The 25,428-nt window shown below is 38.0% G+C and overlaps 1 pseudogene; it reads left to right on the forward strand.

Annotated features, from left to right (window-relative positions):
- The first annotated feature begins 24,828 nt into the window (after positions 1-24,828).
- LOC110307508 (DNA-directed RNA polymerases I, II, and III subunit RPABC4 pseudogene) lies at positions 24,829-25,005 on the forward strand (annotated as a pseudogene).
- The last annotated feature ends 423 nt before the right edge of the window (positions 25,006-25,428 follow it).

A 25,428-nucleotide genomic window follows, 5' to 3' on the forward strand; every position in this document is an offset into this window, starting at 1 on the left:
AGATCCTTTTGAAAACCAAGGATATGGATTTAGGGGACAGCACCATGACTTGAAAAAGTCAATTTGATGACTTAAGACAGCAGGTACAATTTGATGACTCTGTTTTTTGTAGCTTTAAGAGATTGGAATAAAGCAGAGGAAGAAGGACAAAGGTCTATGTCATTCACGGACTTCTTACACAGATGATCATCTTGTATAAACCACACACTATCAGATCCAGATACAAAACAGGTGTTCATTGAAACTTGGCTTGATTGTTTCTGCAATGGGTGAGAAGCCCTGCTCACTGGCATAAAGCCAGGAATGAAATACAAGTGCCTAAGTATCTAGTTTATTTCTGGATTCATAAATATCTAATTGTACCCTGATAAACAGAGCGGAAAAATAAAGTTAGTTGAAAGACATTAGATTGTTGGGGGGAAAACTTCTGAATTAGATTTTATAGTTTAAAGATGTTTTAATATCAGAAAGGAAGTCAAGGGGTATTGTGGAAGTGGTTTGTCTACACAGGTGGTAGATTCTATCAAAATTGATAAAGATCTGATCTGAGTAAGAAAAGCTTTTTAATAAAAGGCATGACTCCAGGAAAGAAGAGACACAGAAAGACAATGAGGCAGATGACACAGAAAGCTAAACCCCCTTCCCTTGCATGGAGCAGCTCAACACTGGCTAAAAAGAAACAGATGGTTCATGAGGCTGGCAGACAGGGAAATGGACATTTGCTGAGGGACAGATGATGACTACTGCAGTTCTGAAGGATCAACTCATCAGTGGATCTTCATAAGGCCATTCAGATTGTAAAATTTAAGAACATCCAGGTTGTTAACATCATGAAATTGATAATTGTTCCTATTTTCATACTTAAATTGTATATGGTTTTTATCTTAAACAGAAAGAGGGGAAGAAGAGGTAGAGGAATTTTAATCTAGCAACACGGCAGTTCTTGGAAAGGATCAAATATAAAGACCTATGTCTGTGTAATGCTGCTGGAATTCAGACATACACACATCTTTAATTCCTCTGGTTGGAATACAGAGAAGCCCCTAGTCCACAACTTTAACGTAAAATTAATTTTTTAGGAAGGAAGCAACTATGTTTGAAAATGACATCTATTTTTGGTCAGACAAAATGATAAATCAGAGAAATGCTTGACAGAATGAGTCAGGGAGAAGATATGTCCAACTCTTAGGAGAACAACACAGGAAAGCAAAGCTCTTTGGGAGGAGTTAGGGGAAAGAGAGGCAGTGATTTGGGAGTCAGTGCATTGAGTGTAATGTAGCGAGGTTGAGGAAGTTGAATCCAGAGAAAAAGAATGAACCACAAAATTAGAAGAGATTCCTAGATTTAGTTTTAGACTAACCAAAGCAATTAAGTGAGAGACACAGGTTAAGTCAGATTGAATCAATCAGCTCAGCTTTGAAAGGAATTCCAGCAAAAACAGCTGAGGTGAAACAGCTCTCCATTGTTCATAAAGAGCTAGAAAGGGTAAGTTTATTCAGAAGTAAATATGCTGAGATGACAATCACGTCTAACAAGTGAAAACTACATTACCCATCCTTAAAGAAGTGTAAGGATAACATTACAAATGCAACAACTGGTAAAAATGTAGAGAAAAACGGACAATGGGGTGCACAGTACTAATTGGTACATTAGCAAGAACTCCTGCACCTAAAGATCAAGAAGCATTTTGCTAGAGAAGATGGAAAAAATGCAGAGGATGCAGATGTCTACTGTGAGATTATAACTTCTAAGAATAAGACGGGAGCTATACCATGAAATCCCAAACACATGGACGACGAAACAAAACCTAAACAATTCAAACACCCAATATAAATGAGAGAAATAGCCCAATATAAATGAGAGAAATTTCTTGCCCCACTCCCCAGATGAATTGTTTAATTGAACTAAATCAATTAACAAGTGTTGAGAAAGGAAGAATTCGAGTTTCTCCCAAATAAGCCTCTTGATTTGCTATCTACTACCAAGTAGTCAGTCCTAGAAACATATATGTTCTGGTGCTATGCCTGTTAAGAGTTCACAAAACCCAAAAGACCACCAAGGAGCTGATTCCAATGCAATCACCCTAGTGTCTTCTTTATTCAAGCTTGACAGACCTAGGGCTTAGGCAAGAAGGGACTGAGAGACCAATTTTTGGGCATTCAGACTCTATTTTAGGGAATCTGACCTAAGTTTAGACTCAACTATACTAACAGGCCAATATCTAGCTCCAGATTATGCAAAAGGCCATGCTAGCACCCCAATTAGGTGCTTGCCAATTAGAAAGACTCACCTCTTGTTTGTCATATCCTATAAAACCTTGTTCAAATGAGTGGCGTTTTTCTCCACTACAACTGTCTTGTGTGTTGGTGGTGAGTTAAGTCCAAGCTGGAGTGAGAATATGGAGCAATGAGCTGGTTCCATATGTCAGAGGTTTGTGAACTGAGCATCTGTGAGGCGCTACTGTCTATCCGTTCTTTGTTTGTAAATTCTGAGTGGTGCCATGTCTGTAATTCTGTTCTGAAAAAAAAAAAAAAAAAAAAAAAAAAAAAAAGACCTGGAATCTGTATTGATGGCCAGAAGCAGTTAAGACAGACATGTCAGGAGGCTATAGCCATGTGCACAAGAGGATGTTATGAGCCCCAGTCTGGGATGGGGGTGGACTTGGAGACCTAAGGGCACCCTAACAATCAGATTTCTTTCATCTCTTCCTGACAAGGAAAAAGGGATGTTTTTCTTTTTTTCTTTATTAGATATTTTCTTCATTTACATTTCAAATGCTATCCCCAAAGTCCCCTATACCCTCCCTCTGCCCTGCTCCCCAATCCACCCACTCCTGCTTCCTGGCCCTGGCATTCCCCTGTACTGGGGCATATAATCTTCACAAGACCAAGGGCCTCTCCTCCCATTGATAGCCAACAAGGCCATCCTCTGCTACATATGCAACTAGAGACACAGCTCTGGAGGGGTACTGGTTAGTTCAAATTGTTGTTCCTCCTATAGGGTTGCAGACCACTTTAGCTTCTTGGGTACTTTCTCTAGTCCCTTCATTAAAGGTCCTGTGTTCCATCCAATAGATGACTGTGAGCATCCACTTCTGTATTTGCCAGGCACTGGCATAGTCTCACAAGAGACAGCTATATCAGGATCCTGTCAGCAAAATCTTTCTGGCATATGCAATAGTGTCTGGGTTTATGGGATGGATCCCTTTGTGAAACAGTCTCTGGATGGTCCTTCCTTCTGTCTCAGCTCTGAACTTTGTCTCTGTAACTCCTTCCATGGGTATTTTGTTCCCCATTCTAAGGAGGGAAGTATCCATACTTTGGTCTTCAGAAGAATTTTTTTTCCTTGTATGTGTGCACCACCTTCTGGTTGTTTCTCCTTTCTGCCTATGTTTTTGTGTGTTATACTTGTGCTTCTCATTATGAGATAACTTTGATGGATGTATTAACATGGGACAGGCACTTTTAAATCATTAGAATTTCTCTTTAGACATATTAAGGATGTTAAAATTAGGGGATGGAAATCTCTTGGTCATTATTAAGAAAGATAAATTTATCACATTCTGCAGGTCAGAATGGCCAACTTTGAACACCAACTGACCCCTAGAAGGACCCTTTGACCTGAGACTGATCCAATAGATTAAGAAAATAATTTTCAAACCCGAATTTGGCCACCTAGACCAAAGACATTATGTGGTGGTTTGGAGAGAATGCCTACAGGACTGGACCTGTTGGCTTAAACCTTTTCTCCTCAGAAAACAGGCAGAAGTTCTTTCCTAGGCTACGAAAAAGTCCAAGAATATGAATGAAGAGATACTAGACCATCCATCTCCTTCTGCATTATCTCTCCAAGGAGGAATGGAAGAGAATGCTATTTTTCCACCCACACCTTATTTAACTCCTTAGGCAGGATAGCAGTCTCCAATGGCAGTTCCATTGCAGACAGGGGGAGGCAGACTTGCTGCCAGGTTGCTACCTTCTGAGCCTGAGTCAATCATCTTTCCCTGGCATGACCAAGAGAATCAAACTTATCAGTTTTGGCCCTTTGCCACTAGTGACTTTTATTGTCAACAACTTTTGAAGGTTCCTTTCACCACAGAAGAGGGAGAAAATCCAGGCAGAGGCAAGGAAGCTGGTTCCTGGCTCCACAGGGGAGCCCCCCAGTAACCAAGCAACCATTGATGCTTGTAGTCCCCTAACTCGCTCAGATGAGGACCTTAACACTGTTGAAGGAGAGGAGGCTCTTGGGTTACCATCAGGCTCTGCTGGCAGATCTCAAAGTGGCTGAAAAACAACCCACCAATCTGACCAAAGTGTATGACATTAGGCAGGTAAAAAAAACATTAAGTTAGGAAAAAGAGTCTACGGAATGTAGTGGTAGTGTTAGTGGTAGAAAAGAAGCAGATGGAAGAATAGAGACAACAGAGTTAAGACCTGGCAAAGATCCAGTTGGCAGCAACAACGACAAAAGACCATAGGAGTTGCCTAAACCAGGTGGCTTCTGAAGGAAGTGGTAAGGGGGACCCTAAGGAGCGAGAATGGCCCTACTTAATAAATAACCGATGTACTTATTGTAAAGGGGAGGGCCACTGGGATACAGAATGCCCCCAAAAGAAGAAGCCTATCCAAATCCTCACCTTAAAAGATAAAGAATAGTGGGGTCAGGACTGGGGTCCCCTCCTCAAGTCCAGGGTAACACTAATGGTGGAGGGAAAAATGAATAGAACTCAAAATTTTGTCTGGCTGAAATCTGAAGATAAAGACTCTTCAACAGTTTATAAATGATCTCCTGGTGTCGGCAAAAACAAAATAAAAGTGTTTAAAAGAGACCCAGGACCTCTTCAAGGATGAAATTTTTGGTCATTATTACTCTCTGCTAAGAAGGCTAAGAAGGCCCTACTCTGCCAACCACAGGTGACTGCTCTATATCTGGGTGATTAATATTTAAACCCTGGGCCCTGGCACTAGCCTACCTTTCAAAGAAATCAGATCCACTTGTCAGACCCCCCCCCCCATTTGCACATCATGTAAATGATGTGTAATGGCCTCCTGGTTAAGGATGATGCCTGAAAGACTCACTACCAGTTTCTCCTCTTTAATGTGCCAGGATAACTTTTCATGCCCAAGCTACTCTAAGCCCAGCTACCCTGCTGTCCAACCCAGACCTTGACAGGCTGCTCCATGACTGCTCAGGCATTGTGGCCCATATTTATGGAACCAGACAAGATCTTCAGGATATCTCTGTGAAGGATGCAGAGTTAACATGGTTCATCAATGACAATAGCTTCATTCAGGACAGACAGAGGTATGCTGGGACAGTGGTGGTCTCAGCCACTGAGACCATATGGGCAGAGCCACTCCTGGTAGAAATGTCAGCCCAGAAAGCTGAAAGCTAAGAAGAGACACATAGCCTGTGTGCCTTTGCTACCACTAATGTCATGGGGTTATTAATAGGGAGAGAGACCTTAAGACAACAGAAGGAAAGACTATAAAAAAAATACAGAGAAAATCATCTCCCTATTCCCTACTCTATGTGACTTAAAAATCTAGCCATCATCCATATCTTGGGAAGCAGAAAGGAAAAGACCTAGTTTCAGAGCACAACAACAAGGCATATGAAACAGACTGGTGGGTGGCTCTAGAATTTGTGCCCCTCATGTTCTTGTTTGCCCTTGACCCCAGAGAACCCATGCTTTCTTACCTGCCTACAGAAGATGTGATCTGGGCCAGAAGCCTGCCCATGTCTCAGTGCCATAAGGAATGGTAGAGGAGAGCAGACTGCAAATTAATTGTACCAGAGAAAAAGGGTCTATATATACTGAAAAAGATCCATTGTTCTTTGTACATGGGTGCCCAAAGGATGCAGGACTTAGTCTTCCAGTCCTACATCAGAATTAGAGATGCCAATCTGAAAATAGCTGAAATTGTTAAGAACTGTAAGGCCTGTCAATTGATCAATGCAATTATCAGTGGGAAGAACTATGATACTCAATACTGGGGCACCAAGGCAAGAGTCTATTGGAAAATGGACTTCACAGTAGTAAATCCAGAAAAATCTGGATACAGATATTTACTGGAGTTTGTAAATACCTTTTCAGGATGGACTGAGGCTTTCCCAACTAAGCATGAGACTGCAGAGATGGTAACAATGAAACTACAAAAAATGTTCCAAGGTGTAGTTTTCCTAGGTTTAAATGGCCAGAAAATGGATGGGCATTTGTATTCTAGGTAATCATGGATTAGCTAATATTCTGGGAATTAATTGGAAATTTCATTGTGCTTACAGACCCCAGAGTTCAGGAAAGGAAGAGACAATGAATAGAACCCTAAAAGAGACCTTAACTAAACTGACCTTGGAGACTGATGTTGCAGAAGCAGAAGATCACCAATTACTGGATAATCTCAAAGGTGCCCAATGAATACACAAACATATTTGGCCTAAACTTCATGTTCTCTATGAAACAGGTCAATATCTAGAGCCCCACCAATTCCAGTATGGAGATTGGGTTCTAATCAAGAGACACTGCCATGGGTCACTAGAGCCTTGCAAGAAAGACCCCTGTGTCATCCTTCTGACCAAGCTTACTGCTCTGAATGTTAATGGATGGAATTGCAGTGTGGATTCACCATATTCATGCTATAATTGAAAAGCACCCTGACTAGCAGAAGGAGAATTCAGCCTTAAGACTTCCTCCTGTCTCCCACTGATGGGGCCTCTACTAAAGCCCCAGGGACACCACAAAGACTAAGTAAAAATGGTTCAGTTCTTTCTGCTCACCTATGCATCCAGGACTGAGATAACTGAGTCATATAGACATAGCTCTGTTACTGTTTTCCCGAGTTGCAGGAAATCCCATGATGGGGACTTCCAGTTACGAAAGAAAGGTGGGAATGAAAGACCAAATTTGGGGGTTCAGAGTCCATCATAGGGAACCTGACCTAAGTTTAAACTCGAGTAAAACTAACAGGCCAGTATCTAGCTCTAGTTTCCAGGCTACCTGCCAAAAAAATCTTGAGCCTAGCTTCAGTTTCCAGGCTACCTCCCAAGAAGACATGCATCCAAGTTATTCCCCCAAACAAATCCAGTGTCTAGCACCAGTTTCCAAGATTATTCACCCAACAAATCTGCATCTCCCAGTTACAAGCTCCCCTTTGCCTAGCAACCACAAATTAGGAGGAAAACAGAAGTTATGTTTATAGTTTGGCTCCCAGCACAGGCCAATTAGATGCATGCCAAGCTAGAAAGACCAACCCTTCTCTTGTCATTTTCTGTAAGTCCTTGTCCTGATCAGTGTTCAGGGCTTTTTTTTTCCCACCAGAACTGTCCTATGGGTTGGTGGTGAGTTAAGCCTAAGTTAGAACTGGTAAATTAAGACCCTGTTGTGATTGCTGACTGGTCAGCAATCAGAGTTCATGAACACTTCTTGATACTATAGAATAGTGAAGACCCAAGCCTAGGTTCAAGCAAGCATTTATAGTGGCAGGCAAACAAATAAGGGGGTACCCAGCTTAGCACACACCTGATTGGGGGATTATTATGAGATTTTCCCCTTAAAATGATTGGCTGGTGCTAGGAGACAAACCATAAACTTAACTTCTGCTTTCCTCCTGATGAGTCATTTTCAGGGAGTGACTATGAAACTAGTGTTATGTTAAGGCTTGTTAGGAAGCAACCTGGAAACTAGTGCTAGGTGTGCAGGCTTGTTGATTAACTCGAGTTCAACCTTTGGTCAGTTTCTCTAAGATAGAGCCTGAACCCAAGATGAAGTTGTTCTGGTCTCTCACTGGTAAAACTAAAGAAAATTAGCACGATATGTATATATATATATATATATATATATATATATATATATATATATATATATGTGTGTGTGTGTGTGTGTGTGTGTGTATGTATATGTATAAATGCATAATATATGTGTATGTATATGTATAAATGTATAATAAATGTATAATATATACATATACTTAAAAGTAAAAGTCATAAGTTTTTTTTATAACAGAAAACAGATGCACAGAATCACATATGCAACATAAGTTATTTTTGTATAAGTCAAGACAAGACCAGCATTTTAACATGTTTTTGAAATAAAACAGATTATATTACCACTTTCTTTTGGTATTTGTGGACATTTATTGTCTGATATTTTGTCCTGGGTAATAGTCTCCCAAATGTTCAGGATTCATCATCTCAGCCCAAGTCATATATTTATATCAGTCTTTTCCTCAAACAAACAAAAAAGCAAAAAAAAAAAAAAGACCAACCAATCAACCAACAAACAAAAATAGCCTTTATAACCTTTTATTCAATATGAGTCCTTGCCTGAATCTATGCAGTTGTGGTGGTTTGCTGTAACTTGGTCTGCAGGACAGGTTTCACCTGACATTCTCTGTGGTTTTCTGTCTTCATATAACCAGGTTTTTAGAAAAGTAGCCATATTGTGTTAGGGGCTCCTACTACTCTATTATGAAATTATTATGAGATCATCTTTAATAATCACATTTTCATCGATTGTACTCCCATATAAGTTAACTTTCTTGGAAACCTGGAAGTTTGGACGAAACACAGTTCAATGTCAAAATTAACTATGGCAGAGGTGATGGTCTTGGTATATGGGGCTGTGATGAAATTTTGACCAATTAGGTTGTACAGTTCTAAGCACGATAAAAAAATATTGTTCTCGTTTTCCTAGACACACAAAGGACAAAAGACAGTGTGGCTTCAAATTTAAAATTTATGTTAAAAGTATAAATTTTTAATGTAGTATTTAATATTTTGACTATGTTCACCTATTTCATATTAAATTAAAAGACTCTTATAAACTACTTGTTTTTTTTTAATTACGTAATTTCCTCAATTACATTTCCAATGCTATCCAAAAAGTCCCCAATACACTCCCCCCCCAGTCCCCCACCCACCCACTCCCACCCCTTGGCCCTGGCATTCCCCTGTACTGGGGCATATAAAGTTGGCAAGTCCAATGGGCCTCTCTTTCAAGTGATGGCCTACTAGGCCATCTTTTGATACAATTGCAGCTAGAGACAAGAGCTCTGGGGTACTGGATAGTTCATAATAATGATCCACCTATGGGGTTGCAGTTCCCTGTAGCTCCTTGGGTACTTTCTCTAGCTCCTCCATTGGGGGCCCTGTGATCCATCCGATAGCTGACTGTGAGCATCCACTTCTGTGTTTGCTAGGCATTGTCTCACAAGAGACAGCTATATCTGGGTCCTTTCAGCAAAATCTTGCTAGTGTATGCAATGGTGTCAGCGTTTGGAAGCTGATTATGGGATGGATCCCTGGATATGGCAGTCTTTAGATGGTCCATCCTTTCTTCACAGCTCCAAACTTAAATGACAAAACCATAAAGCTTTAAATGAACAAAGGACAATACATTTATTTGAAAAAGTTCTCAAATATCTATATAGATAAAAGATAGTTTTGATAATGTATCCTGAGCATGGATGAACCATTTGCCATGGACTCAGAGGGCATAGGAAAGGAATCAGGGTCAGGATGAGGTTCTAGCAAAAGAGTAAGTGCCAGAATTAAGACATGAGATGTTACGAAACCATCCAAGATAGCTACTGTTATATATCAAAATGCAGTCTAGAGTCACCTGGGATGGAAACCTCAATAAATATGGTTGAGAATGAATAGGCCTGTGTCCATACCCGGAAAATTATATTGTTTGTATTCATTGATGGGAAGACCCATTTGAATTCTGGGGATTGTTCCCTGGACAGGAGGCCCTGGACTGTGTAAGACAGAGAAAGCTAGCTCATCACTAGCACAAATGTAACCATTGATCTCTACTAACAGCAGCTATAATGTGACAATCTGTATCAGGTTCCTATTGTTGGTCTTCAGTAAAATGGTAAAATGCATCTTGAACTCTGAGGTAAAATAAACCCTTTCTCACCAAAATGGTGTTGGTCAGAGTATTTTTTTCACAGCAACAAGAAAAGAAACTAAGGCACTATCAGTGTTTGGTATGGATGTTTGTTTTAATTTTAAAACAGATTTACTAAGATATAATTTACATTTCATCAAATAGTATGATTCAGTAACTTTTATTCAGAATCATGCAACATTTACAACACATTTTCCTTACATATGAGGAAAATGTTTTATTTGTAAAACATTCTATGAGATCAATATATTTAGATTCTATATAGAGTGATATCATGTATTTATTGTCTTCATCTGTATAGATTATTTCATTGGCTATAATTTTTGAAGATAATTCATGTTATTACATAGGAGAGTACTTTATTCTTTTTGGGTGGGAAAGGATAATATTCCATTCCTTTGATCACAGATTGTTTTTATGCATTCATCTATTGATGAACTTTTATGTTAGTTACGTGCTTGAGTGTTTGTGAATAGTGCTGAAATAATGTATCAATGAGTACAACTCTCCTCCCTTCAACCTTGCAGTACTTTTGAATAAATAGCCAGATGGGGGCTGGGAAGCACATTACTGTGGTACATTATGAGTATCATGATCTTTAATTTATTTAGTGATCTTCATGCTTGTCCTAGTCAGGGTTTCTATTCCTGCACAAACATCATGACCAAGAAGCAGGTTGGGGAGGAAAGGGTTTATTCGGCTTACACTTCCATACTGCTGTTCATCACCAAAGGAAGTCAGGACTGGAACTCAAGCAGGTCAGGAAGCAGGAGCTGAGCAGAGGCCACGGATGGATGTTCCTTACTGGCTTGCTTCCCCTGGATTGCTCAGCCTACTCTCTTATAGAACCCAAGACTACCAGCCCAGGGATGGTCCCACCCACAAAGGGCCTTTCCCCCTTGATCACTAATTGAGAAAATGCCTTACAGTTGGATCTCATGGAGGCATTTCCTCAACTGAAGCTCCTTTCTCTGTGATAACTCCAGCTGTGTCAAGTTGACACAAAAATAGCCAGTACAATTGACCCCTTGTCAACTTGACACACAAACACATCACTAGTAAGCCTCAACCCTTACATTCTTATTCATCCCCAAGATCTAAATAACTTTAAAAGTCCCACAGTCTTTACATATTCTTAAAATTTCAGTCTCTCTAAAATATCCATCTCTTTTAAAAGCCAAAGTCTTTTTACAATTAAAAGTCTCTTAACTGTGGGCTCCACTAAAACAGTTTCTTCCTTCAAGAGGGAAAATATCAGGGCACAGTCACAATCAAAGCAAAAATCAATCTCCAACCGTCCAATGTCTGGGATCCAACTCACGATCTTCTGGGCTCCTCCAAGGGCTTGGGTCACTTCTCCAGCCATGCCCTTTGTAGCACACACGTCGTCCTCTGGGCTCCAGATGCCTGTACTCCACTGCTGCTGCTGCTCTTGGTGGTCATCTCGTGGTACTGGCATCTCCAAAACACTGCATGACCCCTTCAGTCCTGGGCCTTCAATTACAACTGGGGCTGCACCTTCACCAATGGCCTTCCATGGCCTCTCACAGTGCCGAGCCTGAGCTGCTGTGTGACCCCTTCATGCCTTCAAAACCAGTACCACCTGGGTGACCCTTACACATTACCAAGTCCCACTGCAGAGGGAGTACAACCTTGCCTATCTCTGGAACACAGCCTCTTTGTGCTTTCAGAAAACACTTCCCAGAAGATGTCACCTCAACGATGCTGGTCTCTCCTTAATCACCACTAATTTCTTAGCTCCAGCTAACCAGCATCAATAGTCTCAGTAATGCAAATTTTTTGCTTTAGTAGTTCTGGTATCTTGTTAATCACAGCTGATTCTTCAGCCCCAGCTAACCAGAACTACAAAATCTTCACAATCAAAACAGCAATGGCCCTGAAAAGAGTCTTTAATTTTCCCTCTGAAATTTCACAAACCAGACCTCCATCTTCTGCACTGTTCTCAACATTATCTTCCAACCTCCTACACAACATCTGACAGAGGTCTTAACAACGAATGGATCTTCAAGCCCAAAGTTCCAAAGTCCTTCCACAGTCCTCCCCAAAACATGGTCAGGTTGTCACAGGAATGTCCCACTCTGCTGGTACCAATTTGTCCTAGTCAGGGTTTCTATTCCTGCACAAACATCATGACGAAGAAGCAAGTTGGGGAGGAAAGGGTTTATTCAGCTTACACTTCCATACTGCTGTTCATCACCAAAGGAAGTCAGGACTGGAACTCAAGCAGGTCAGGAAGCAGGAGCTGAGCAGAGGCCACGGATGGACGTTCCTTACTGGCTTGCTTCCCCTAGCTTGCTCAGCCTACTCTCTTATAGAACCCAAGACTACCAGCCCAGGGATGGTCCCACCCACAAGGGGCCTTTCCCCCTTGATCACTAATTGAGAAAATGCCTTACAGTTGGATCTCATGGAGGCATTTCCTCAACTGAAGCTCCTTTCTCTGTGATAACTCCAGCTGTGTCAAGTTGACACAAAAATAGCCAGTACAATGCTCTTCTCTTCAGAGTCTATACTAAATCAGGACTGAATGGAGCAGAAAGAAGTTTCTTTCTCCTCATCTTTGTCAAACTTACTTTTTTATATTTTTCAGGAACAGCCATTCTAATTCAGGTGAAGTGATCAATATCCTTGGGATTTGCACTTCCCTGATGACTACTGTTGAACAGTTTTCATACCTATTTACCATTTGTATTCCTTCTTTGGGAAATTCTTTTCTTCTGGATTATATCTATAGAGCTATGGTTTTGAAAGATTTGCGGAAACTTGTAACTGGGTAAGTGAACTACAAACAATGGCCACATTAGAACTGTAGATGAAATCTTATATACATCAATATGCTTTTCAGGAAAAATACACATGCACACATACACACATGCACACACTTGTATGTACATGTGAGTATGCACAACACTACAGAAAAATATCATTTTAATATAACATTTAGACAGGGAACGGAGATTATAGAACATAAGTGGAAGGGAGAATACAAGGGATATTGTTTAGGTCCATCCTGATGTATCTGTAATTTGTTACCTACACTTAAATATGTTACTCTACATATACGTTTTTATGATCTTATAACTAAAAATAAGTTTCAAATGGCCCATGTGTGTTCTGTCCATAGTTTCTATTTGAATAAGAATCTCAAAGGGAAAAAAATTACCTTGAGAATTGTAAGAAGGTCTTTGATGTTCCTTATTTCATTGGCTTTTGCTGAGTGGTTCTTAACCTTGGGAGTGCATTAGATGCTCTGAGACTTGTACAGAACACTTATGTCCATCACATAGTCCAGACCGCTTTCCCAAATACATCCTAAACAAAAGCTGTCCTCAAGTGCGTTGATTGCACCTCTTACTTTCTTTCCTCATGTGCATATAATTAAGAAATAAGGTAACAGATTTTAAATTGGGATTAGTTGAGCAATCCACATAATTAGATAGTGACAAATTTGCTCTATGTATCAATGGCTCGTTGTTTCAGCAGTTTCTCTCAAGGAGCTTGGAGAGGGGTAAATTGCTCACCCTCAAATTTTAGATGGCTGTTGTATAAAAAAACTTACTAATTGAATGGAGAGTTGGTTCCTGGAACAGACATTTCACATAGTCTATGTTTACATCATGCTTTATAGCTAAAGGACCATGCCTGCTACAATAGTTAATTGCTGTTTCGAGTTGACGAGACAAGGAATGCACAGAATAGTGAAACTTTATTCCAGGTATAAGCAACTTTGTTATCTATTATTATCCTCATCATCGTCATTATCATCATCATTATTGTTGTTGTTGCTTTCATGATAAAACACCATTACTAAGGACAGTGTTTGGAAGAGAACATTTACTTTGTTTATGGTTCCAGAGATACAGAATATACCCTGGCAAAGTGCAGGTATGGAGATAAGCAAGTGTCAGGCATGGCAACTGGAAGAGGAAGATGAATGCTCATATCTTTAGCTGCACCCATGAAGATGAGTGAGTAAATTAAAAGTGGTGAAAGGGTAAGGCTATGAATTACAGGCCAGGTGGGAGTACATCCAACCCAGTGACATATTTCCTCCAGCAAGAGTGAGCCTTCCAACATCCTCCCAAAAGATGCTACCAACTAGAAACCAAGTGTTCAAATATATGAGTCCATTGGGAATATTCCTTATTCAAATCATGACTATGTGTGTGTGTATATGTGTGTGTGTTCAGTTGGGTCTCAAGGGGAATGACATATGAATCATGAAATTGAGTAAGATAGATTGACCTTGTTGGTGAAAGTGGCTAACACCAGCATGAAAGAAGTCTGACTTGTAACTATTATATTTTGTGAGGGATGTCACAGAAAAATATCAAATGCTGGTGGGTAGGTCTCAGAGATGAAACAGTGATCAGATATGTAAAAACAAGGGACTGGTAGATTTGATCTTTTTCTGAGTTAGAGGATCTGTTCTGTGACTACTACATAGCTTCTAGTTATTGGCCAGCAATATTTGACAGACAGTGGCTTGCAAATTCATCAGTTAGTTCTCTCCCTTCATAGTTACAGGGTGCTCTATTTTTGTGTATGCCTGTCTCTAAATTTACTTTTAAGGAGAATACCATGAGCATACTATGTAAGATCAAGTGTATTTTTCTACTATGATGTTATCATAACTCAATTAGTTATATCTGTAACAACACTACTTTCAAATTCATTTTGCAGCATTAGAGATCAAAATTGCTACAGTATGAAAATATTTAAACATTCAACACATAGCAATATTTAAAGTATTCATACAATATGATTAAAGCATATGATTAATCTGCAAATTTAATGAATATTTTATTAGTATAAACTACAAACTGCTATTACTTGTATTCTGTGAATAGCAATCAGAAAGTCAGAGAATGTGTCTTGACCAACAAAGGCTATGACTAAAAAATACTATATATTTGCTCAACACAGATAATGAGGTCAAAGGGGAAACCAAAACACACTTATACCACCATTACACAATTTTTCTCAACCTTTAGGAAAGGTAAATGAACAGTATATGCTGTTGTACATATTAGAATTCTATAGGAAAGATTAAATTATTGAGGAAATTATTGTAAATAGAGCATTTTCAAAGCTTTGAAGATTAGTGTGCAATTTGATAAACCTTAGCTTTTACAGAAAAGGAAAATTCAAAATATTGAAAAGTAAACAAACCTTTTAAGAGACTTTGACTATAGCTGTCTCTTGTGAGACTGTGCTGGGGCCTAGCAAACACAGAAGTGGATGCTCACAGTCAGCTATTGGATGGATCACAGGGCCCCCAGAAGAGGAGCTAGAGAAAGTACCCAAGGAGCTAAAGGAATCTGCAACCCTATAGGTGGAACAACAATATGAACTACTCAGTATCCCCAGGAGCTTGTGTCTCTAGCTGCATATGTATCAGAAGATGGCCTAGTCGGCCATCAGTGAAAAGAGAGGCCCATTGGTTGTGCAAACTTTATATGCCTCAGTACTGGGGAATGCCAGGGCCAAGAAGTGGGAGTGGGTGGGTGGGGGAGTGGGTGGAGGAGCGTGTGGGAGCCTTTTGGGATAGCATTGGAAATGTAAATGAAATAAATACCTAATTAAAAAATAAAAATAAAAAAATAAATAAATGTATATATAGTGAAGTGAAATTTTCAATATGTATAATACAATACTAAATTTCTATTTAGCTATAAATTTATTTGAAAAAGGAAACTATATGCCTTCCTATTCTCCAATCTGATCCTAAGGAAAGACACTCTGGTTCTTCCCTTGTCAGCTTCCAGTCTAACCTTGACCTTTAACTCAGTAGCCCTGTGTTTTCTTGTTATACAAATTTACTGCAATGGTACTTCTCAAAGTTCTGCAGCTCTGTCTTATCTACTAAGTATTGAATTTTATTCTTCTGTTTTCAAGTTTAGGAAGTAAACTTACCTTTTTTGTCACCACATGCACTCCAGAAACCTTAGAAATTTTTATATTATTTCCAAACATAATATCTGTATATACTAATTTTTTTTAAAAAATAAGAGCAAGCAAAATGTCTTAAAAATGTCAATTTGAAAACATAATTTTCAAAACTGTTCAGAAAAGGGGGGAGGGCTGGCATACATGCCAAATAAAATATATAAATCTAAAATGTTTTAAAATATTGAGATGAAAAAAATTGTGGCCCTCCTTTTCCTATTTCCTTTCTTTTGTTCGTTCATTCGTTCTTCCGTTCATCCTTCCTTCCTTCTTTCTTTCCTTCTTTTGTTATTTTTTAAAAAAATACATTTATTCATTTTACATCCTGATTGCTTTCCCCCTCTCAGTGTCCCCTCCCATAGTCCCTGACCCCATGCTCCCTCCCCTTCTCTTCTGAGAGGATGGAGGCCACTGTTTTGTATCCCCCTACCCTCACACACCAGGTGTTTGCAGCACACCAAGTCTCTCACTGAGGCTACACAAAGCAGCCCAAGTAGAAGAACATATTACACAGACAGGACACATTTGTAGGGATAGCCCCCTTTCTCAAGTTGTCCGGGACCCTTATGATGATCACAGTGCACATCTCCTACAAATGAGTTAGTGGTGTAGGTCCAGCCTGCATATGCTATTTGGTTTGTGGTCTAGTCTCTGTGAGCTCTCAAGGGTCCAGGTTACTTGTCTCTGTGGTCTTCCTATGCAGTTCCTATCCCTTTCTCAGCAAACGGCCTGAAATATATTGTAATTTTGAAGTAGCAAAAGGCTGCACACACACACACACACACACACACAGAGAGAGAGAGAGAGAGAGAGAGAGAGAGAGAGAGAGAGAGAGAGAGAGAGAGAGAGAGAGAGAATAATTATGGCAAAAGAAAGCAGAAAACAACTAAAATTACCAAAAGCATAGCAATCTCCTCAGAGATTAAATTTTTCTTCTGGGGGTAGGGATCTCATTAATACACAAGATGTTCTAAAGAGAGGTAAACAAACAGAATGCTATAAAGAAAGGTGAAATATTGTGTCCTATAGGAGAGCAGCTTAGGCTCAGGAATTAAAACAAAACAAAACAAAACAAAACAAACAAACAAAAAACCCTCAAAGGCCTCAGGAAGTTCCTGAAACTGACTATATAACTAAGTTCTTCCTTATCCATGTATATGGAAGTACTAAGTATTGCAGGTAAAAACAAACAAACAAACAAAAACAAAACAAACAGCAAAACAAAAACAAAAAGCCTCAGATATGTTAAATTACCTGGTAATGACAGACCATTCAAGCTGCCTTTCCGAAGCAGAGACTAGCCTCAACAGCCAGGAAGATGTTCAGACAGACCACCTGAGCTGTGTATAAGTAAAATGTTCTAATCTATTAAGTTTGCTGCAGGTTTCTAAATTTCATGGACTGCCATCAATTGCTGGCTGTACTTTTGAATCATTTCTGTTTCTCTCAGTAACTTCGTACTTATATAACTACTCTCAAGAAAACTCATTAGTTAACCAAGGTGGAAATGGGTAGTATCTTCCCTTGGTCTGTCATTGATTTCCTATCTGGAATGAGTGGAAATTTGTGCACATTTTCATGCAACACACACACATACACACATACACACACACATTCACACACACACACACAAACAAACACACACACACATTCACACACACATTCACATACACACACACACACATTCACACACACACATTCACATACACACACACACACACACACCTCTCAAAAGAGTTTCTGATGATCAAAGTCACAACATTTTGTCAAAATATAAATTTAGTTTGTGTTAAAATCTAAAATATGAAAGAAATATTTTAAGTCTATTCTTATATAAATGACCAAATAAGCTGATAAATGGGAAAAAAAAGACACTATTTTTCAAGCATCAAGGTCCCAAGTAGTTAAGGAATTTGAACATTCTTCCTTTTTCCAAGTTTCATATACTAGGCAGAATCTATGGGTTGGCTGAACTCTTCTCAGAGCTATGAGGGATGAGCTTGGCCATGTTTCAGTGCTTGTCACTTTTCTTCATCATCGAAGCAGGCAATCTTGTATTCAGTATCTGACACATAGACATTTCAACTATGCCTGCTTGATTTTTCTTTAGAATATACTTTATGAAAAAATAAGGTATTTGAGAAATGCAATTTTTCCATGAGCATATTTTACTCAGTATTGGATAAGACACAGAGCCAAAAAGAGGAGGATTTGGCAAATAGCTGTAAACAGGGCTGTCTCCTTCAAAGACATTTACTGTTGAGGCATCTAAGAAACAATGTTAGTTCTCACTTGGACACTACTAATTTTCTTCAGCGAAATAAGATAAGCAATCAGCAAAACCTACTGAGGCAGATCTATCAATCTATGACCCAACCTCCAGGATGGTGATGCAAATGAAATATGAAATTGTGTTTCAAAATGCAAATAATAAAATAATGAAATAAAAGATATAGCTAACAAAAGCATGAATGATAAAAATATTAGTTCATTTCTCAATATATATGATTATCTGGCATATTGCATTTATGACTTCTGTTTGCTGAGAGGAAGTATATTAGTTTTCTACCTTCGTTATTATTTTCTTCATAATGCTTTTATAGCAATTCAATACTAAATAAGAATTCTCTAAAATGACTCTTTTAGATAACACAAGAAAATTGTTTAGACATGAAATAATGAAAATAATATTACATTTAATAACAGTTCCTGGTATGTAAGATATTATTGTCCCATACTGTTGTGTTTTTAAGTATGTTCCATGGAGAAACTAGATGACCCAACTTGAAAGTTATTCAATGGATGCTCATATTGAAAGTGCCTCAGCTTTCCAGAAGGGAAAGAAAAAAATTTATAGAATTAATATTACCACAAATATTTTGTCAAAATTTGGCTTTTCCCCCTGAACTTGCTACTAACAATTGTTTATGTACTATACCTAACACATAATACTTAGTATGCATCTATATTCTATTCACATGGGGTCACCATCAGAAAACATAGTATTTTTACTGTTACTCTCTTGAATGGTTACAGTATAGAAATAATAAGCTAGCATAATAATATTTTGCCTTCAAATATTTCTATAGCAGTGATAGTTGGACTAATCAATCACTTCAGTAATATAAATAAGGTAACATGGTCAATTAAATTTGGGAGGACATAAGATTAAAGTGATTCCATGATATTTGACATAGCAAGGGGGGGAGCTTCTTTACCTTTTTGGTAATATTTATTTTATTCATGTAAGCATATGTCTCATTTTATTCCTTTCTGTTAGGAGCATCCTTTTGAGCTTTTCTTAAATTTTTCTTTCTGTTTTTGTATCTGCAGCTTCCCCCATTTGTTTAACAACAATGTGCTTTGTTTAATATTTCAGGGCTGTTTATCAAGACACCTTAATTTGATTGTTTCCTTTCAAATTTGTCTTCACCAGGTGTTTCTTGACTGGAACACATTTCCCACATGATAAAATTACAGGTCTAATTAATGCCTTTAAGGACATTGGTGCACAATTCACACCTAATTTTCTGCAGGGGGCATATTTAGATGTTTAACTAGGTGGAACTCTGTGCTGAGGATCTCATTTGCATACAAAGCCTCTTTTGTTATCTTTAAACACTCGAATACAGAAACAAAGAGCATATGCACATTATTTTTTGCAGTGTATTAGCAAGCAGAGAAAAACAGAAAATAAATATATCTGAGCTACATTTCATCAAAGCAGAAACAAAAATCCTATTAGACTAAAAATTGAGATATGAAGTAAATTTCTTTAAAATGATGAGAATATGATCCAATCTTTGAAAAATAATGAAGGTGGGAGAGCCTGAAAAAGCATTGCAAAATATATACGAGCTTTGAAAAATCACATCTGAAATGTATATGGAGGATTGTAATAGAAGTGTGGCCTCACATGAAACACCAAAAGGAAATTTAAGTGACCAGTGGGGCAAACTGGCTGAACGCTAAGCCAGAACACAAACTTCATTCTTCCATCTTAAGCTTGCAAGTACTGGATAGGGGAGTCTTTTAGGACAGGATTCCCAATCATGTTCCATGTCAGTTTCAATCTTCTTTGAAACCTTAATGTTATGGATGTCTTAATATTCTCAGTAAAGGAGTGGCTTCACTGTTAAGATGTTGATCCCCTTAAAAGTGAATTCTTAAGAGTTATTCATGAGAACCCTTTGGTTCTCTATTTTAGGCCCGTCTCTCTGATGGTATACAAATATGATTTGTTTTCCTTCTCTAATCACTTTCTGTTGTTTTATTTTGTTTTCTTTCTTGATGGTCCATGGACTTAGATTCAGGACCTCTTATGTCTTAGGCAACTAAGTAACAAGTATGATTTTTATCAGGCTTTTAATATGGATAATTTTTTTTCCTTGACAGTTCTAAAAATGTTATAATGGAGTCAAAAAATAGAATGCTCCAAAGTTAAAGAGACCAAAATGCCTTATTAAAGAATGTTGAGGTAGGGAACAGAGGCTAGAAATATGTCAAAGAGCAGAGACTCAACTACTTCAGGATGAAAGGTCATGTCTTTTTGCTAATTACCATTAATCCACTGAAAGCAAAGCATATATACTAGGCCTTCATTCTTCATTGAGGAAGAGATTTAGGAATTTGGAGCCAGGAACACAGTTAAGGCAGATTCTCCCATCCTTCCACAGGTCGAAGAATACAGACTGTCCTTCCTGCACTGTTACCTTCACAAAAGGTGACTCTCAAGAACTTTCCATGTTTGTAAATTTGTCATGAAGCCTTTAAAATATTTATATTTCAAAAGAGCTAAGAGGGGAGTGACAATGCATAGTTTTCCCCAATAAATGCATGGAGAAAAGTAATACTAAGGCCTAGAAGAATAGAAATGTCTGTGAAAGGTTAGTCAAGCTAAAGGAAAGGTTAAGAATTCTTTGGTCACTAGATAAGTACAATTCTCTAGAAATCCAATAGGCTCACTTTACCAACCCTGCTGCTTGCGCCTTTCATCTACAAACAAATTACTCTAAAGTCCCTGCATTTTCTAAGATGGCAGTATCTCTGTTTCCTTTTCTTAATTTTAATTTTAAAAGTCTATCGGCATTGCATATATCTATGCATATATATATATATATATATATATATATATATATATATATATAAAACCATATATAACCATATATATATATATATATATATATGGTTTTGTACAATTGTACATTGAACATATGGCTCCTGTACTATTGCATTAAATTTTGTCTTCAGTGTTTAAGTAGCAATATCTTCTGATGTAGTATATTATGTAAGTATTACATGAGGTGAGGACGATATAAATTTATAATCTGAAGTTAAAGTAGTTGTCATACAGATCACAATTTTGAAGCAATGTTGATAATAGTCTTATGACATTTGTTTTCTTCCATATAACACTATATATCAGTCCAAAGATGTTTTTAGAGGTTCTAGCTTCCAGAAGATTACAAGGAGATGACATTACATTCTAATTCTATTTCTTTTATTCACAATGGGTGAAATCAAGTGAAAACAAAATTCCAAGGTAACAACAGTAGTTCTTTAAATTAAATATAAATCTCTTTACACACAAGCCAGCTCTATGCAGCAGTATAGAACTTGGACACTTCACCTAGACTTTTCAAATGCAAATATTCCGTTTGGGATCTTTTATGAGTTTTTAAAAGATATTGATACTATCCTAGTATATATGATGGCAAAGATTTCTTTTATTTAGGAGTGCATTATAATTGAAATAACTTCTTCTCTTTTTTGCTAGATAACATTCGAGAGTAGGGTATATATCATCCAACCAGGAATTGCTTAATGTGGGATAAAAGTCTGAGTTATGCATCATCAGATAATTTCACCATTACTTTGAGGCTATTCTTCCATAAACACAGATAATTAGAATGTCACCAGTTAATGTGGTATTTTGGTGCCATAGTTTTATATATAACTTATTGAGTGATGTTATTATATGACATATGATGTCACATTATTTCTCTTATTCATGTAAAAGTCTGGATTTGGATTTTATTTTAATTTAGATGCACTTTAAATAATAAATTGTATTGGACAAAGCAAGTGGGCATTTAAGAAGGAAAACATTGTAAAGTCAATCTCAATTGCTTCTAATGATGGAATCATGCCTCTATCAATGACCTTTTAGTTACTTGATAAATGTAACCTTCTAGAACCTTGTCTTAGTTAGGGTTTCATTGTTAAAAAGAGATACCATGACCAAGGCAACTCATATAAAAATAAATATTTATTGGGACTGGATTACAGTTTTAGAGGCTCAGTCTATTATCATCATGGCAGAAAGCATGGTAATGTGCAGGCAGACATGATGCTGGAACTGCCTGGAATTCTACATCTTGAACCTATGGCAGCCAGAAGGAGACTGTCTTCTTCAGGCATCCTATGAGGCCTCAAAACCAGTCTACTCTCTCACACACTTCCTCCAAAAAGGCCACACCTACTATAACAAAGCCACATCGCCTTATAATGCCATTCCCTTGAGCCAAGTATTCAAGCACATGAGAATATGAGAGTTAAAACTATTCAAACCACCACAAACCTCTTTAATAAAATGAGAACACCATCCAGAGATTGCTGCACCCAGGGATCCATCCCATAATCAGCCACCAAACACAGACACTATTGCATATGCCAGCAAGAATTTGCTGAAAGTACCCTGATATAGCTGTCTCTTGTGAGGCTATGCCAGTGCCTGGCAATTACAGAAATGGATGCTCATAGCCATCTACTGGATGGAACACAGGGCCCCCAATGGAAGAGCTAGAGTAAGTACCCAAGGAGCTGAAGGGGTCTGCAACTCTATAGGTGGAACAACAATATGAACTAACCAGTACCCCCAGAGCCATTGTCTCTAGCTGCATATGCAGCAGAAGATGGCCTATTTGGCCATCACTGGGAAGAGAGGCCCCTAGGTATTGCAAACTTTATATGCCCAGTACAGGGGAACACCAGGACCAAGAAGTGGGAATGGGTAGGTAGGGTAGCAGGGCGGGGGAGGGTATAGGGGACTTTTTGGATAGCATTTGAAATGTAAATGAAGAAAATACCTAATAAAAATTGGAAAAAGAAAAAAAATGAGAACACAAATGTTTATTTCTATTCCCTCTTTTTCTTGAACAGTAATAACAAAATTTATGCATGTATGTACATATAGAGTGAGTTCCAAAACTATTCTTTTCACTTCATCATACACGATGCATTTACCCTGCATAAGCAATATCTCTGCTCTAAATTATTTCACCACTGTGGATAGATGGGGGGATTTTTGAATAGTAAATCTATTTCTAATTTCTTAGTATTATAAACAATGTGGTAACAAATAGTATTGCATATATGATATTTCAAATACAATTGGATATTTGTAAGACAAATCCTTTCTGGTATATTTAGAGTCTATCTTCCTTCGTGCATGTACATTTTAATTTAGACATAGTTCATCATATAGTTTTTGCTTTTCTGTTCCTTTTCAATTATTTTCCAAAAAAAAAACCAAACAAAACAAAAACAAAACAAAACAAAACAACAACAAAAAAAAACCCGTTTCCTTCTTTTTCTAGATAACAACATCTCTCCCTAATGCTTACACTTCACTTAATAACTAACATTTTTGGTGGCGATTTACCAATGTGTTTTCTGACACTTTACCCCTTCTTAGAATTGGGAACAAAACACCCATGGAAGGAGTTACAGAGACAAAGTTTGGAGCTGTGACGAAAGGATGGACCATTTAGAAACTGCCATATCCGGGGATCCATTCCATAATCAGCTTCCAAACGCTGACACCATTGCATACACTAGCAAGATTTTGCTGAAAGGACCCAGATATAGCTGTCTCTTGTGAGACTATGCCGGGGCCTAACAAACAAAGAAGTGGATGCTCACAGTCAGCTTTTGGATGGATCATAGGGCCCCCAATGGAGTAGCTAAAGAAAGTACCCAAGGAGCTAAAGGGGTCTGCAACTCTATAGGTGGAACAACAATATGAACTAAACAGTACCCACCTGGAGCTCATGTCTCTAGCTGCATATGAATCAGAAGATGGCCTAGTCGGCCATCACTGGAAAGAGAGGCCCATTGGACATGCAAACTTTGTATGCCCCAGTACAGGGGAACGCCAGGGCCAAAAAAATGGGAATGGGTGGGTAGGGAAGTAGGGGGGAGGGTATGGGGGACTTTTGGGATAGCATTGGAAATGTAATTGAGGAAAAGATGTAATAAAAATATATATATATAAAAAGAAAGGCATGGTGAGCCCTATAGATCAGTTTGTGTGTGTGTGTGTGAAGCAATAAAAGATTTGATAGTGACAAAGAAAGATGGAGGAAGCCACAGGAAGGGAAATATATCATCTGCTCCAGAAGGGGACGTGTTTGAAAGAAAGTTAAGATTTTTCCTTAAATCTTGGTTTAAGGTATTGATTATAAATGGTTACTAATCAGTCATATTATGGACATAGATTATTTAAAGCTAATAGTTATTTGATTTAAGAGATTGTGAGGTACCTAAAACTTTCTACCACATATATTTTCTTGATATGTGCCCTATCAAATCAGCTACCATGCAGCCTCATCCTAATTACTAGGTTATGAGGAAAGTAAAGGGGAGATCATTTTCAGTAGATGAATAAAAATAGTTTAAATGTTTTCTAGGAACTGGCTCACATGAACACTGCCATGGACTCTGAATTTCCAAAAACAAGCTCCTTTGCTCATATGAGTTAACTCTGAGAAGGGTCCAGGACTGTAGTTCTTAAACTTCCTATTGCTTTCTCATATGATTGTAACTCCTAAAAATGATTTTTGTTTCTAATTCACAACTATAATTTTACTACTGTTAGAAATCATAAGTAAATATCAGTGTTTTCCAGAGAAGGGACACTTCTTCCAACTGTGGAGGCACTAATAATGGACCCCCAGAAAGATGTTCAACCACCAAAGCAGCAGCCAATTATATATATTTGTGGAGAGTGTCACACCGAAAATGAGATAAAATCCGGGGATCCAATCAGATGCAGAGAATGTGGATGTAGAATAATGTACAAGAAAAGGACAAAAAGATTGGTGATTTTTGATACTCAATGAAATGGGAAGTTCAGAAATATCTTCATTCATACATTTGCCTCATCGATTTTTCTCTTTATGGTATAGCATTTAACTTAGTTTATATGATGACTACAACTGTATACCAATGATTTCATTTTAGAAATGCAATAGTATTTTAATACTTTGTATAAAGGAAATTTCAGTTCAATATATGGCTTAATTTATTGTTCTTGTAATTCCCCACACAGTGAATATTAAAAGTGTTCCCCCCAAAAAATCAGTGTTCTCTGATTGTGTTAGGTGACCCCTATAAAAGGGTTATTTGACCACCAAAGAGGTTACAATGTGTAGGCTTAGAGACAATGGTCTAGTAAAATGTAAGTTTTAGACCAATAAGAAACAGTAGGTCCATTTTATGTGATGACTTATGAAGAACACAAAATTTACAGAAGTTAGATAATC

The sequence above is a fragment of the Mus caroli genome, unplaced genomic scaffold (assembly GCF_978045245.1).
Source record: "Mus caroli unplaced genomic scaffold, Mus_caroli_1 scaffold_14, whole genome shotgun sequence".
In the NCBI taxonomy this organism is placed as follows: Eukaryota; Metazoa; Chordata; class Mammalia; order Rodentia; family Muridae; genus Mus; species Mus caroli.